The following is an 18411-nucleotide window of genomic DNA, read 5'->3' on the forward strand; positions in this document are numbered from 1 at the left end:
GGCGACGAACATGTTAATAGGATACCTAATATTACATCTGTATGTCAAATGAAAGTGTCATCTTTATAACACAAAATGACAGTGTTGCATATATGTGCTTTTTGTTTACATTTCGTTTGCGAAGATGAACGGCCACAGAGAAATCGTTATCACAGAATATTTTAATGGTTTTAATCCTGGAAATATATTCAGATTGAGGCGTCCTCGGAATGAACAGAAGATGTGTTTACCGTACCATAGATTAGTATGTAAAGACTAGACTAGAAGAAGACAGACCACGATCAGAAATAAAAAGAACTGTGAGTACACCAAAATTAAAAAAGATAGTACGGGGTCGACTTCGTCGGAATCCTGTTCAATCTGCTCGGAAGTTGGCTAGGAACCTCAATGTCAATCGAGAATCCTTGCGAATATTCCTGCGGCGAATATGCCACATGGTTGATGGTGTTTCGGAAGCTGCAAAACGAAAGAGGTATCAAAGATCGCGAGAGTTGCTCGGTTGGCGTACACATGATGACACATTTTTTTCAGATAAAAAGTTATTCGTTGAGGAGCAGTCTTTCAATTGCCAGAATGATCGAGTAAAAAGTGCAAGTATTGAGGATGTACCTGCCCATAAGCAGAACGGTATCAAAATGAAACATCAATCATGGTTTGGGGAGGAGTATGTAAAAGAGATAAATTATTTTATTTTCATTGATAAAGGTGTGAAATCAATACAGCTTATAACCTCGACATAGTTTTGAGGCAAAACCTATTTCCGCGGTCAAGTGAGTTATTCGATGGACCATGTGCGCGCAGAGTATGATGGCTTTGTCAGACTACTCAGACCTGAACGGTACGTAGGAGGTTGTGTCATTCCTAAATACCGACAATAAATAATTAACATATAACTCAATAATATACTGAAAACTGAATTTTTCTACTTACTTCTTCTTCAAAAATATTAGGAGTTTTGTTTGTGAAAAATATATTTGTCACGGTGTAGTTCTCTCGTACCGTTTGTGAACGGTTCTCCTATTTCTGCCATGGAGGCTAACAATCGAATTGTATGCAAAGATGTTTGTCGCAAGCAGCGAGCAAAACTTGCCATACAAATGAAACACAATTTTCTGCATAACTCAAGAACTAACCAAGCCAACAGAACCAAATTTGGCATATGGAGGTTCTTCTTCTTGTATGGCGTTAACGTTCCCTGTGGAACTTTTGCCGTCTCAACATATGCATTAACTAGCGTCATTCATTAATACTTAGTTGAGATTTCTTAAGCCAAATAACACGCCTTGAATGTATTCCGAGGGGCAAGCTCTAGAATACGCGTAACCACAGTGCAAGTCTGAGGAAATTTCTTTGACGAAAAATCCTCCGGCCAGAACGGGAATCGAACCCGCACACCCGGCATGATAATGTGAGACGCTAACCACTCGGCCACGGGTGCACCGGCATATGGAGGTTTTAGGAAGCAATTAATGTTTCTATTGTGGTTCCACATACCTACCCCCTCTCAAAGAGGAAGGGAGCTGCCATACAAATGAAACATAAACTTCTGCATTTCCCGAGAGCTCATCAAGCAAATGGAATGTGAAGGTTTTTGGGTACGAGAAATGTTTTATGGTGGTATGACACTCCTCCATCCTCTGAAATGGGGAGGGGATCCAATAAAAATATTACACATATTTCAGCCAAACATGACAATTGAAAATTTTCGGAAAATTCTGAAGGAAAATGGGAAAATTCGGAAAATTCAATTCCCATATGTTTAACAATTACATAGTGACAAGCGTTGTCAGTCCATTTGTTGTTCGCGCTTAAGAAGTTGATCTTTGTTTGAAAGAGGAAATGGATTTTAATGTGATAAAATTCACTCCTATATCTTCTTCTATCTATGCAAATAAAAATGGATCGCCGAATATATGATAAGAGCAAAACTCGAGGAAGGAATTGTCCGATTTAGAGCTGTCTTTGTTCTATCATATTTTCTGTATCAAACATTTATTCCATGTAACGGAGAAACATGATATTTGCCAGCGGTTTAAACCATCATGAACGAGAATTGTGTCTGAAAATAGTCTGATATTATAATGACGAGTTTTAGTAGATGTACTAAGAATTTTATGGTTAAAGGTAATTTCAAAGATCAACCAATGAACAGTTCTGCGATTGGACCCATGAACGTGCCCTTAGTAAGAAAACGTGATTGTTTGAAGATATTGATAACAAAAAATAAATTTTGAGCGGGACGAAGTTTGCCGGGTCAGCTAGTTTAGAATAAAAATTAAAAATGAAAATTTACTTTTCCGTATCGAATATGTATTCTACGTAATAGAGGCATGTTTTAAGCATTCAAAAAACATCATGTAATTATTTTCATTCAGAATATAACGATTTGAAATTGTCTTCAGGCACGCAGATCTGATAGAGTATTTTTCTTTCACGCCAAATTCAAGATTAATTGTTTTTTATCCCATCTGTTTATTTTATTAGGTTCATTTAGAAATTCAGCAGTAACGGAGCCGAATTTGTTCGTGTACATTTTTTGTCTAACGATAATTTTTGTTGTAACAGTAACCATTTTTAGGCGTAAGAGTATTCCTATCGTATTGAAACACGACACATGTCGCCTTTTTCGGCGTAAGAATATTCCTATTGTTCGAATTTTCATAATTGGACTGTTCACAGCGGGACTGTTGACATGAGGCTTCCATTGTTGTGTTATTAATACTGCCAATTACCGATGCAGCAGACCATAATGTGAGCGGTAAGGGGCTGGGATTACCGTCAAATGATGATTGTTGCGTGGACGTAGTAGCACACAAAGATGGTTAGTTGAGGGCCCTGAGTTATGAGCTCATGACCGTTCGCTTAGCAGCGGACACGCAACTAATTAGGCCACGAAGACCCCCTGATATTCAATAATTTCAGATTGTCAAGAATGTCATATAAAGTCAGATTCAATAAATGTCGACAGAAAATAAATGCTTACTAAATGCTTTAATAGATTCCATTCGAAAACCCAAGTCGCTTTGGAATAGATAGATATCAAACGAAAAAAAAAATATTTCGACGAAGGCCATTATGAATGTTGTCATTTCCAAACAGTAGAACTTTGTATATTTATTACGAATTATTTTCATTCATATATAAAGAAAACTACAAAAATCAGGATCCAAATTCTGAAAAATCAGGCAAAATTAAGTGTTTGTCTGGATACATGACAAAAAGTGCGGGAAAACCTGAAAAATCAAGAAGTTTGGCATCTCTGTGTACACCCATACAAATCCTTGTTAAAGAAGCTTCAAAATTTTTGGTAATGTAAACATAAGTAGAATTGACATATTTGCTGGACATATAGCGGGTTTTCAAGAAAAAATGAGAATTTCTTCTGTGATATAGTAAAAAAAAATATAGGAGGTTGTGTTCAAGATACGACTGCTTTATTGACGTAGAACTACGATGTTATTTTATATAAGTCGCTTATCTATAACTTCGGCTATTATTTAATAACACTGTGAAATTTTAGAAATAACTTAATTTTATAAATTATATAAATAAATTTAGTAGAATGGTGTGATCGCCCTGAAATGATTTTTTTATCGTAGAATCAGTTGACGATAATTGATTGATGATTTTTTCTTGTCCCCGCAGAACAATACACTAGCTGATCGTATGTCGCAATTCGTTTCATGTCAATGCATTGAAAATTTACCTCGAACGCTATTCTGGTGGCCTTTTTCACAATTGACATGGACTTGGCTACCGTCGATTATATATTTGTTGCACCAGCACCATTATTCCACATCTCAGAACTACATCAATGTATCTCTAGCACCGCTCGGAAACAACAACAATGACAAGACTCACATGTATCAAATATCTTGCTACATGTTATTTAGTATTGTCTCAGTGGAACCGCACCTCAAGGCATCGTCATTTATACAACGTAAATCAAGCGCCAAACAAGCGTTCGCCATAGCATGCATACAGAGCCATATATTGGAGGCTTAAAGCTACTAGAATAAACACTTCTCATCATTTAGCACTATTCTCTTCTGTTGATGTAGAAGCACTGGTTGCCGCAGTACACTTTATCGGTTGCGGCACCTTCTTTTCTCTTATTTTCACCAACTTTTCGGAAACGTAAAGCGTCTCCACAGAATTTCGGAAAACTTCTTTCGCGATTATAAAATGCACAACACCTTCGGTTCGCTTTGGTAATTCAACTCAGTTCACGTCTATTTGTATATTATTTTTCTCTTGTGTTTTAATTTACAAAAATGATTGTTTTGTTGTTGGTTTGTGTATGGTAAACAATGCGTGTTTCACTGTCAGTCGTTGGATTCGCACAGTGTGTGTGGCGTGTAAAAACTGGTAGATAATTCATTTTAGTGTATCTTATTTTCTAGGTGTATGGTGAGTACGTCGTGTAGGTGAATATGTATATGTATATATATATATATATATATATATATATATATATATATATATATATATATATATATATATATATATATATATATATATATATATATATATATATATATATATATATATATATATATATATAAATATATATATAAAAATCTCGTGTCACGGTGTTTGTTACCGAACTCCTCCGAAACGGCTCGACCGATTTTGATGAAATTATACTCTAAATACTTCGTAGGTATGAGAATAGGTTGTAACCTATATATGATACCAGTAGGATACCGATAACCATACATTTAATACCGAATAGGGTGGCTCTATGCAGAAAAAAAAAAATATGGATATTTTTTTCAAAAATTTGACTTCATACCATACATATAACCTTAAATTTTGACCCCAATTCCCTATTTTTAATTGCGATTTTATTATTTTTGTGTCAAAAATATTCTAATAATTTAACCGTTGTTCGTTTTTTCAACAGAACGAATTTATTTAAGTTGTTCAATGACTGATGGCATAACGCCCGCTTCATTGAACATCCATCTACAAATACACAATCATACATTACATTACAATTCAACTAAAGCAGGGAGCATCTCCGACGAGCTGGAAACCTTTTTGAATGAGCACAATGAGTTATCGAAATTCTTCAAATCACATTTGCTCGGATTACAAAATGACAATCACGCTGTTGCCTTCAACCCTGATAAAACATCAGCTGGAGAGCACGTGTGTAGATTCAAAACACAAGCGCTGCTGGAATCATGATAGTACGGTGACACGAGAAATTTAATGCAAAGATAAAACAATAATCTGGAATTCATCGTTGACAAACACCGTTCATACGACCCTCGCTATGTTCTTCTTCAATGGCACTAACGTTCCCAAGGTTTGCCTTCTCAACGTAGTACTACTTGCGTCATTTTTATCAGTAAATAGTTGAGATTTCTATGACGAACAATACGCCATGAATGTATTCTGGAGTGGCAAGCTCTAGAATACGCGTGACTACAGTGCAAGTCAGAAGGGTTTCATTAACGAAAAATCTCTTGCATAAACATTAGACCAACGAGACCCCGTCACAGATACTTAATTCTTTATGAACATCATTTCTCATTTTGATTTAATATTTATGAACATGCGACGAAACAAACAGAGGGCGCGCTCGAAGGATTTTTATGTTTATCATATGGTGATTTGACATGGTCAAGAAACGCCAATTCAAGATATCGTAAGCTGTGCCAACAATTTATGGTCGACATATACGCGAAGGTAGAGATTGAACGACTGCAATTCTTACTACACAATCAACAAAAGCGGTGCGAGGAATAATACATTCATTTGCGAATCACTATCATGAGCAACGCCGACACAGCTTTAGTTATAGCCAGGCCAAAGCGCAATGCATTGTCATGACATTGCGCGTGTGTTCAAACACAAAATGGAGTTCGATCGTATTCGTCCCCACATATTGTTGGTTGTATTCTGTTGAATGGAAAAAGCGCAATCGAGTTGAGCAAATGTGACAACCTTGCCACGCAATTCGACGTAAACTACATTGGTCTCCATGTTCCATTTCTATGAAGCAAAAATAGTAATGGTTTTTCGGGTGGAATAAACACGCAAAATTTAGCATTCAAACACATTCAAAACAAATTTAGCATCCAAACGAAATCGAATAATAATTTTCATTCAAATTTCAACAATTTAGAATTATTTCCGGAATTATGCCGATCAGACATAGAGTAAATTGAACCACAAATACGTATGACTTATTTTGACCATTGTTTCGCGACAAGGCGAACGAATTTAAGAGTGTAGAAGTCGATTTCGATCGAATTGTAAAATCCGATCACTCATATGCATATATAAATTTTGAGTTCTACAAATAGGTGAAAAGTAATAAAAACATCCATGAATAAAGGAAGCAATATGGCTGTGTTTCAAACTTAGATTACCGATGTGAATACTCCTCGATTTAATGACAACGATAAAATAACGCGATTCCAAACAGGCCGATTAATAAGCTCCATTGAAATTAGCTGGCGTATCGCTGTTTTCCAATTTATGAACGAGACCAAGCTGTTATAAACTAAGCCATGTTGAAAATCACATGCACGTGTTTTCTAACAAGGAGACAGCAATAAATATAGATTTTCAATATTTCATTTTTTTCTACCTTACGACAAACTTATATTACTTTTTTCAGTTGACGTTTAACTTTTAAGAGATCAAACATGTCAGTTACGTTAATGAAATACACCAAGAAACATCATATAACCTTTCGTTAAAATCATTTAATTCGTTTTTTTATCGGTCACATTCGATTTATTTTAAAGATCGTTAAAATATTCAAACACACTTACAATACATTAGTGTGTTTTATTCAACACCCAAAATATTCACTAGAAATAATTTATTTGGCAGAACAACGTTTGCCTGGTCTGCTAGTCTATATATATATATATATATATATATATATATATATATATATATATATATATATATATATATATATATATATATATATATATATATATATATATATATATATATATATATATATATATATATATATATATATATATAGGTTGTAAACTATATATGATACCGCTAGGATACCTATTACTTTATATTTGATACCGATTAGGGTTGTCCCATGCAAATGATATCTGAATAACTTTGTTTTCGTATTTTTTTGCATAAATTTGGCTTGAAAAAAACTTATAACCATATACAAGCAATTTTCACCCTCATCTCCTTTTTTTATCGCGATATATGTATTTTTATATAAACGATACCAAATAATTGATTCGCCGTTCGTTTTTTAAACAGAACGAATTTATGTACGTTGTTTAATGCCAGATCGCACTTCGTCCTCTTCATCGAATTTCACCCTACACATACGCAAGTAACCTCAACTCGACTAAAACTAGGAATATCGCCGGCGAGCTGGAAGCCTTTTTGGATGAGCACAATGAATTATTGAATCATATTCTAATCACACCCATGCTCGGAATGCAAAATAACAGTCACGCTATTGTCGTGAATCCTGATAAAAAAACCGATTGAAGAGCACGTGTGTAGATCCAATGCGCCACAGTATTTTGAAGTTCATTTTGCGCCGAGGCAAGGTTGCTACATTTCATAGCACGAATGATCAGATTTCTGAATGCAAAAGACGAATCCTGAGATCCGATCGATCCGGTCCATTTCTCTGTACATCATAGATTCCATCCCCATCTCCACATCACACTCAGGTGCGGGAAGTTCCCACGGTCCAATGCAATACACGGTCAAATATTCACGTATCTGCTCGATATCCACGTGGAATCTATCCTTCATCGATCATAATCAATCAATAATAAAAATAATCATAAATAATTTTATAGATCGTTGAAACATTTGAACACACATGTATGTACATGTATTGCAATACATTAGTTATTTTTTATTCAACAGTCAAAATATTCACCAGAAGTAATTTATATGGCAAAACAACGTTTGCCGGGTCAGCTAGTTTTATATTATATTATGATGTGTCAATTACCTTATGAGATTCGAACCGGGGTAATTCTCCAACATGTGTGTTGCTCTGTTGTGCCTTTGCTATCTGGACCACTGTTAATATATATAAATGAATTGAAAGTAGTCCTATTTAAACAACCGCTTAGATATCTGCTCAAAAAGATCATATATGAGCGGGTCTAGAAATGAACAAGACAAACCTATCGCAATTCAATAATGATTGAAAGGGTAAACATTTTCTGGCCTGTTTTATACGACGTTGGTTATTATTGATCGCATCACTCGTACGCTTATGACGACTCCAAAAAATCAAAACAAAATACGTGTTCGGTCTGTTCCCCACTTTTAATGGATTTGTGCTTGTCGTATTGAATGATTAATAGGTAAGTTGATTTCAACTAATTGTAATCATGCTTCGATAGTCTCACTAATCAATATATGAGTTGCAGAAAACATGCCCGAAAACTATAACATCGTTCAGACGTCCGAACATAAGGACACATTCTTATTTGTGTTGCCTTCGTTGTGGATATTACAAAAACGGATGGAGATCCTATGGATCGGACGATTCATATAATGACGATAACGGTAATGATCTGTGCTTTTGGCCAAAAGGTGTTTCCGGCTACCGTCTGCTCGAAAAATCGAAGAAAGTGTTGCGCGCTTTTCGGCGCAGGATCAAAAGAATCAAATTCTTGAGCTATTCTGATGTAAGAAGACATGAATCCCTAAGTGTTGGAAATGATGCAATTTATTTGTTTTTATTTAAGGTGTTCTGTGAGCTTAAGATTATAGAAACGGATTCCGATACGGAAGAATACAACGCAATGATGAAATAAGACCAGTCTCAACGGCTGCTGACTTTTTCAAGTAGATCCAACAATCAAGCCCAGGGCCATATTGAGAATCTGCAGCATCAAACCAAGGCGTCGAAATTAGGATTGGGCGATCTCGGATCGATTCTTATAAGATCGATCTTTTCCATTCCGATTTCCGATTTTTTGGATCGATCTTTTGTACTCAAGAGAATCGAGAAAATCGTTTTTTTTTACTTTCGATTTTTCGATCTTAGAAAAACTTTTTGTAAATTTGTTCTTCAGTTCACATTGATTTCTTATTTTACCAAAGGCCCACTAACACTTTTTTGAAACACAGTGTCAGCATATGGATCGCTTCTTCTACGATTTACTTCTGTGCAAATGCTAACAGAGACGTAACCAGTTGCGCATAGGATAGCTGTTGACATCAATTACAGGTGAAAGGGTTGGTTTGGTTTCAGGCCGTTGTTGAATTTCTAATAATGCTTTTTCAATTAATTTATCTAATAAAACAATTGCCTGACGGCACAAGATGAATGCATTATGATCTTCATGCTGAGGAACAAAACAAAATGCTTTTGATCTTTCAATAGAAATATGAAATTTTTATTCCCTGTTTGAAGAAAAGACGACATTCTTAGAGAATAAGCAGATAAATCGAAAAAAAAAGTTTTGACTTTTCAAAGATCGATTTTTGGTACCGATTTAATCGGTAAATCGATCCCTACGCCTTTTGGAACATCGATTCGACAAGATCGATCTTTTTGAAAAGATCGCCCAATCCTTGTCGAAATAGCAGAAAGTCCGTCGTCTGAATTAATGAATGATTCACATAGCGAAATGGAATGCAACAGTTTATCACAGTTGAAGATGAGCGGAAGTGATAAAAATCGATTCCCAGTATCTGGGCAGAATCCATCGATGAATATGTTGAATTCTGATGTGGATTTTACTGGATGAGATGAATATCACTCAAAGTGAAACTTTATTGCCGCAGAATATCTTCTCGAGTCATTCTTAATTCTTTATGTCAAATAGATCCACTCAGTCCCTATTATCACTGATATCTAATGCAAAACTCTGTGTTTCTATATATTGATACGTTTTATTTCAACAAAATCATTCACAATGTATCCCATAGCTTTATATTTTCTTGTTTGATGGCAAAGTATGTAACAATGGTAAAAACATAGTCTCTTCATATATAACTACTGCAACTAGGGAAGGTCAACAGTATTAATGTTGATGCATATATTCAAGGGTTCTCTCTAATTCCGGAAAAAACCAATCGGAGGCAATTTTCTATGAAGCAATTTAATATCACTTATGGTTTTATGCGCTTTTAACTATAAAATTTACCTAGACCTTGATGTCAATATTGTCCGTCTTCAATATAAGAAACACTACAATTTTTCCTAGGAGTGCGGAGCAATCGTCTCGGGGTTTCCGGAATCGTTCGTTCATAGATATTGAAACTTAGGCCCGTTTGGCCCTAGCTGTCCGCATGGACTCTCTTATAACCTCCCAGGGTCGTCTATGGTCTCGCCAGGTTATGAAAAGGGAAAACACCACGTTCTTAGGTTTCCTACCAAGACGGACTTTTATTTAAAAATTCTCTCCTGCCCTATTTCCCTAGCTCCTGACTCTTTACAGGGTACTCACAAGTGTCGTGCGTCAGTGTCAGGGCCCGCCGTTCATCCTTCCTTGGTTGCTCGCATTGGCTCGTCTCTCCGGCGGAGATTTACATCCGGTTCGTCACTGCGTTGTCTTCAGGCGTTCTCTTCCTCGGGATCTCAGCTCTGGTTCTCGGCTGGATCGATGTTCCACCACGTCTCATTAGGAACAGACATCTGATGATTTCGATGAATCTCAGCACGAAACCGCCACACAACTTGGTGTTGATTAGTTGGACGGCTTGCGACTCCCAATTTGTGAAGGGACTTGATCGTGGGGAATTTTGTTTCATAAAATAACTTTTTGATTTGGATTTCTCTAGAATGCGTCTGGTCTTTGTGCGGTCGCTCTCGTAAGTCCTGAATCGATCCCACCGGAACTCTCTCGACCCGCCAAAATCTACTCGTTCTGGTTCCTTTTACCGCCTTCAGTCGTGCCAACCTGTGCGATGTTTTTAATGTGTCGTATAATGTTGATTGTGCTGTTTACAAACCTTGATTCGTGTTGTGTATGACTATGTGCCGTCCTTTCACCCTAGATATCTATTTTTTTTTTTAATCTGTCATTTTATTTTTATTAGGTTTTTATTTATTGGAATAATAAAGATATTTTTTTTAAATTTTATGCGAAGGACCCTATCTAGCTGTTTTCAAATTTTGCTGTAGTGTTTTCTCTTTTTTTTAACAATAATTTTAATAAATACCGTGGGTGGAGTGAATCTCAAACCAACAACGAAAACCCAACAGGTGACTTGTCACACTACCGCACCGCTCGGGTAAAAAAAATTGAAGAAGTTAATTTTTTTTTTAGGAAATCTCAAACTACAAAACTAACGCATGCATAACGCAATAAAAAATACATGCATAATGAAATATCAACGAATTTGAATGAATTATATACAGAATCGAACAATTAACATGAATATCACACATTTTTTTTTTTGTATTCATTTTCATTGAATTTTTGAACCTTTTTGATGTGAACTGATCTTGATAGGGTCAATGTAACTATCACTACAGATGCGGACAATGATCAGAAACTAGAAACAGTCATTTACTCTTTCCTGTGCCTAAACCTACAATGAGCAATACTGAATCAAGCCTCATTCATCCATCATCTCACAGAACTAAATTTGAAAACTACTTACGACTAGCAATATATTAGGGTACCCTATTCTAATTTGATTGTTTTATCAACGCATCTCATCTCATGAGAAACGTGATAATCGATTGAGTATCCACTGATATACTCCAATATATTTGTCGAACTCCTCTCACACCGAGAGCATAAATGTCAAACATATGGAATAAAACCACTGGGTATTTTTAATTTGTAAGTGGTGGCTACGTGTGTACGCAACCTTACAAAACGAATGTCGACTTGTTGACGTTTCGGATATACTGTCTATTGTTTCGTGATTGTTCATCGAGAACGTCAAGAGCGGTTCACATGTCAAGCTGTTCTCGTGAGGAGAACATGAAAAATTCGCGATCATGATGAGGCCTACACAGGTAAGTATGCATCCCCTAACGAAAATTTTTATCTTTCTTTTAGGTTCTCATCGTGATGGAAAATATCGGAAAAGGATAATGCGGAGAAACGGAAGGAAGTATCCGATCATGATGTTCCCGCGATTTCATTCCCGCAATTTAACTTTTGAGGTTAATTGTTCTGGACGAAATAAACGATTGATGTAATACTCTTTTATCCGGGCTTCAAGTGGATAGCCGGCCATACTCCAAGACTCCGACCAGAGAGGTCCTCCAACTCATACGACGACGTCCCACGCTTACTTTTGACCCGACATGGCAGGAACTGACAACCATATTTGGCATTGTAGCTATCGACCGCGCTAGATTGCTTCATGTTTCTACGATAGACAAGCTGACCAGGGACGAATGACTTTGCAAACTTCCGATGACGTAGGTTGTATTTGGAACTGGACGACTCATGAGCTTTGACTAAATTCCGACTGACGATATCATATAGATCAGCGAACATTTGCTTCTTACGTTCTTCTCGTTGATCCGGGGTGAGTGATTCTTCATGACTAGCCAAACGGTGATCCGATCCGACTTCTGACAACTCGTGACCGCGCGTGATGAAAAACGGAGTGTGACCTGTCGACGAGTGAACACTAGTATTGAGGACCATTTCAATTTCCGGGATCTTTGTGTCCCACAATCGCTGATCCTCCTTCACGTACGTTCTAATTGCCGCGTTGATCGTTCGGTTAACTCTCTCTACAGGGTTAGCCTGCGAGTGATATCTTGAATTGAACCAGTGAGTTATTTTGAACCGATCCAAGAGTTGCTTAAACTCTTTTGAAAGGAAACAACTCGCGTTATCCGTGATAATGATTTCCGGTACCGAGTTTCTTAGAAACCATTGGTCCTTAAGAATGGAACACAAGGATGAACTAGCGACATTTCTGACAGGCTGTATCATAACCCACTTTGAGAAATAGTCGGTCGCGACCAATATGTGCTGGTTTACGCGCCGACTGCGGGGGAGGGGTCCGATATAATCGACTGACACGATCTGCCATGGACGACTGGCTAAGCGCATCTTTCCCATTTCTGGAGCTACCGGTACCGAAGCTGCTTTGACTTCTTTGCAGGTAGCACACTGCTGACAGAATCGGCGAATTTCAGTTGCCATCCGGGGCCAGTAAAATCTCTGCCGTACCCGGGCGAGTGTTTTATCGTATCCTGGATGGAATACTTCGTCGTGGCAGTTCTTCAGAATCTGGGCGATTTCTCCTGCTTTTGGGATCTGCTTCCATTCGAATCGGGAATCATATGGGTGGTCTTGGCTGGTCACAAATTTGTACAACCTAGAGTTTTTGATTCCGAAATCGACGTAATATTCCGGTCGTTCCACTACTTTCTGCAGCATGGAAGTATACCAAGATGTTTCCGGTACATCTTGAACCACAGCAACGCTCCGCGATAGGGCGTCAGGGACCACATTCTCCTTGCCTTTGCGGTGAACTACCGTCATATTATACTGCTGCAGATCAAGCGCCCATCTACTACACCTGGATCCAACCTTCCATTTAGTGGTGAGGATGTGAGTGAGAGCGGAGGAGTCGATCACTACCGTAAAGTGATAGCCTTCGATGTAACCACGGAAAGCATCGATAGCGAGAATTGCTGCCAAAGCTTCTTTCTCTGCTCCGTGGTAGTTCTTCTGTGGCGTCGTCAACTTATGCGAGTAGTATGAAATGACACGTTCTCCGTCCTCTTGTTGCTGAGTTAGCACGGCAGCAACCGCCACATCACTCGCATCCGTTTGAATCACAAACTCACGTGAAAAGTCTGGACTCCCGAGAATAGGGGCAGATATAAGACGCTCCTTGATCTCGAAAAACGCCTGTTCAGCGTCATCATTCCAATGAATGACCTTCGACTTAGTCTGTAACAGGTCAGTCAGGGCGGACGTTGTCCCACTGAAGTTTTGAATAAATCGGTGATAATAATTTGCCATTCCTAGGAATCTTCTGAGCTTGGTTACCGAAGTCGGTCGTTCATATTCGACGATTGGCCTGATTTTTTCAGGATTCGCTCGAAGACCATCAGTACCCAGAAGATAACCTAGGAATGGAATTTCGCTCACTCCAAACTGGGACTTCTCCAAGTTTATACTAAGGTTAGCCTCTTTCAGACGGCGCGCAATTTCAACGAGAAGCTGCACGTGATGCTCGAACGTTTCCGTGACTACGACGATGTCGTCAAGGTACACGAAAACGTACGGCTCCAGTACACCATGACCTAGAACATTGTCCATTAATCTGGCCAGTGTGGCCGGACTGTTTACTAGACCGAAAGGCATTCTGGTGTACTGGAACAACCCTTTGCCCTGCACACAGAATGCCGTGTATTTTCGCGAATTCAGTTCCAATGGAACCTGCAAAAAGGCTTCTGACAAGTCGATTGTACTTAAATATTTCGCTTTGGGAAGCTGTCCCAGGATGCGACCAGGGTGGGGCAAAGGGTATGCATCACGCACAGTTCTCTCGTTGATTTTGCGCGCGTCTAAACAGAGTCTAACTTTAGTAGGCTTGATTACAGGTACACAGTTCAACGGCCAGTCCGAACTGCTCCGTTCAATTATCCCTACATTTAACAATCTCTGCAACTCTATAGCCACCAACTCCTGCGTCTTCGGGGACATTACATAGGGAAATTGTCTAACCGGTGGTTTGTCTTTCCACTCCTCATTAATGACAATGCGATGTTCAGCAAGTGGTGTTATAAGTAGCAAAGGCGGATCTTTTCTGGGAGAAACAGCCGTTTTATCTCCTCAATTTTTTGACGTTCGTCATCTGACAGAATCGTTTCGATTGTAAGTTGATCAATTGTTGCTACGTTCCTGGGATCCTGCAACAACTCTCTCTGAAGTATAGTGGGCTGAATCTGAAACTTTCTCCAGAAATCCATACCACATATACAGTCGAGAGATAAATTCTGGATAACCAGAATCGGAACAATCTTGATCATATCGAGAAAACGAAATGGTAGGTGAACTTGACCAAGAATTCGAAGTTCATCGCCACTAGCTGATTTCAAGCAAATGTGTTTGGGTGCACTGCGAAGCTTCTTAGGCTTTAATCGGGCAAAGACCCTTTCGCTAATTATAGTGAAATTGCTTCCGCTATCCAAAAGAGCTTTAAGAGGAAGGCTATAAATTTTAACATCCACAAAAGGACCATTATCATTTGGAAATGGATAAGTAATGTTACATATTTCTTCGGTCCGGGAATAACTGTCTTCGGTGGTGGTTTCCCAGAAAACTGGTGGGGTTTTAAGGTTGGTTGGTGGAGTTTCGCTTCCGAATTCTGCGAACGGCGATTTTCGCTCGCTCGTGGTCCGTTTTTTATACAATACGGACAAAAGCTAGTAGGAAAACCATGTAAACCACATTTTTCACAGAAAAGACGTCGCAATTGACGACACATTACCAAATGATGACCAGGAGTCCCACAATTGAAACAAGTGTTGGGTCCTGGGGGTCTATGTCCTTGAACTACTTGCTCAAGAGTGAGTTGAGGACGAGAAGAAGTGCCAGATGGACCAGCAATTGGTGATTTTGGTTTGTTTGAATTTGAATTTGGAGACAGTTTCTGCGAGTCGCGAGAGGCACCAGTATTAGTCGGTTGTGCATTTCTCGACTGGCTCGACAAATTTTGTTGGTTTTTATGTTGGCTTTGTGGCTCCTTAAATGGACCTGAAAATCGCTTTTGTTCTTGTGGTGTTGGTAACTGGGCTGGTTTCGGACGGTCTCTACGAGACGTGTCCTGATTGTCGATCGCTTGTACCGTCTTCTCATTTCCAAAAATTTTGTTATATGCTGAGAAATTCAGTGCGTCTAGCTTCTGACCCGCTGCCACGAGTGTTTCGAGGCTAACGATCGGGATGAAAGTCATCTGCCTTTTGTAGTCGACTCTCATGTTTTGCTGCAAGATTTGGACCTTCTCGTGGTCTAGAATCTGTATGCACATCGTTCTGAATAACTTTTCCATTTCAAAATAGTATTCGTGAAACGATTCTTGTTTCTGCTGTCTCCGCTGATAGATCTTCATTTTGATCAACGCATCTAGGTCCGGGTGCATATAAGTACGACGTAATTCGAACACTAGATGCTCCCAATTCATCAACCGTCCGGTTGATCGTTGCGTCATATACCACTTCAGGGCTGATCCCGTGAAGAGATGTATAGCAGATTCGAACAATTCCCGATCGGATACATGTTCGGCAAGTGATAGGGCTTGAACTAATTCTAGGAATTCGTTCAGTCCTAAACCTTGATCACTTCCACTATACTTTGTGATATTCCATTTGGATACCGGTAAAGTATGACGTGATTGATAAGGTGAAAAATACGAAATAGGTACGCTATTATGAACAGGTTGCTGATTGAGCACCGAAGCACCAGCAATGGCGGTATTCTTAGTGCGAGATACAAATGGATGAAGTGAATATCGATCAAATGGATGAAGCTTTGGCTCATTTCTAGGATAAGAAAATCCTTCAGTTACATTGAAAGGTGGAAAATTCTGACTGGGACTACAAGAATCAAATGGATTATGTAAAGAAGAAGAGGTACAGTCAGTTTGAACAGCAATGTTTCTAACTTCCTTCCGTTTTGCTAACTCTTTTTCAATTTCGTAGATCCTTGCATGTAGTGAACGGATCCAATCAAAATTGATTTGTCTCTTAACCATTGGCTGAATAGCTTTCTGTCCGCTAGTGTTCTGTTGATTTATCTCATCACTATCGTCCTCACTTATGTCAACTTCGTTAATCGCTTCTGCGGAAGGAGATGGATTCTGAACTTCCTCCGGTGTTTGAACATCGTCTTGTTGACCTAAAAACTGACCCAAAACTCCGACAATTTTTACTAGCAAGCTTTGTATCCCACTGTGGAGGTTAGGTGAACTTCTGGAGTTTGTAAGTAACCGAACTATTTTCGCTCCGTAGTGTACTAATCGGTGATGAAAAACGTGTTGTTTCTCCTCATCTTGTTCTAAATCTACCATGTTAATAAGATTCGTACATTGATTCGAACATTCAGTAAGGTCGTTCGTGGGATCGGCTGGAAGGAACATGGAAGTTTCGGTATTCCCTTCCCCCTCCGCCTTCAAGCGATCCCTCAAAAACTTCCGTCTACGGGCGAGATTCATGTCTCTGGTAATAATAACGCATCTTGCCGTTAACTCATAATCGAGTTCTTCTTCAGTGAGATAGTCTACTCTCATACCATAGTACCATTTCATCAAACGAGTACTTGCTTCGTCGTAAGTAAGAACTGATTGTGCCATTTTTTTTTTTTTTAATTACGAAAAACCTAATGAATCAACTAACGAACAGAATAAAGAAATAAATTTGTATTGAACCAAAAACTTCAGTTAGTGAAGTTACAAATAAGAAAAAGGTAAGCATGCATATCCGAAAAAACCCAAAAATTCAACCAAAAATCCGAAAACTCACAAAATTTCACGAAAATATTATCAAATATCACAATTATTGCGAATGTCGTGTAACAAAATCTGATCCGAAACTCAATACCGATGACTGACGGAGTAAATACAGGATTTTCAACTCTGTTTCCTATGAATGACCACTTCCAACAACACAGTATATAGTATCGGCGAGTTGTTTTATCGTCATCCGCTTTAACCTGCAAATTTCCTTCCGCAATCGTTCCACAAAAAAAAGAATCACACTACGCGACAATTGAAAAGAATTTCTAATTCGTTGAAATTTCTCCGGGAGACCGGTAGAAAAAGGGATTTACTTCCGGTTTGGGAAGTAAACCACTTTTTCTTTTGCGTTGGGCGCCAGTGAAACTTTGGCCTGTTTGGCCCTAGCTGTCCGCATGGACTCTCTTATAACCTCCCAGGGTCGTCTATGGTCTCGCCAGGTTATGAAAAGGGAAAACACCACGTTCTTAGGTTTCCTACCAAGACGGACTTTTATTTAAAAATTCTCTCCTGCCCTATTTCCCTAGCTCCTCACTCTTTACAGGGTACTCACAAGTGTTGTGTGTCAGTGTCAGGGCCCGCCGTTGATCCTTCCTTGGTTGCTCGCATTGGCTCGTCTCTCCGGCGGAGATTTAGATCCGGTTCGTTACTGCGTTGTCTTCAGGCGTTCTCTTCCTCGGGATCTCAGCTCTGGTTCTCGGCTCGATCGATGATCCACCACGTTTCATTAGGAACAGACATCTGATGATTTCGATGAATCTCAGCACGAAACCGCCACACAACTTGGTGTTGATTAGTTGGACGGCTTGCGACTCCCAATTTGTGGAGGGACTTGATCGTGGGGAATTTTGTTCCATAAAATAACTTTTGGATTTGGATTTCTCTAGAATGCGTCTGGTCTTTGTGCGGTCGCTCTCGTAAGTCCTGAATCGATCCCACCGGAACTCTCTCGACCCGCCAAAATCTACTCGTTCGGGTTCC

General features: G+C 38.8%; 1 long non-coding RNA gene across 1 annotated transcript; it reads left to right on the top strand.

Annotated features, from left to right (window-relative positions):
- The first annotated feature begins 8223 nt into the window (after positions 1 to 8223).
- On the top strand, positions 8224 to 9417 carry LOC129779504 (uncharacterized). Its single transcript, XR_008743684.1, has 3 exons — positions 8224 to 8336; positions 8403 to 8663; positions 8724 to 9417. It is a non-coding gene; the product is annotated as an uncharacterized LOC129779504 (long non-coding RNA).
- The last annotated feature ends 8994 nt before the right edge of the window (positions 9418 to 18411 follow it).

This window comes from Toxorhynchites rutilus, chromosome 3 (genome assembly GCF_029784135.1).
Source record: "Toxorhynchites rutilus septentrionalis strain SRP chromosome 3, ASM2978413v1, whole genome shotgun sequence".
Taxonomy (NCBI): Eukaryota; Metazoa; Arthropoda; class Insecta; order Diptera; family Culicidae; genus Toxorhynchites; species Toxorhynchites rutilus.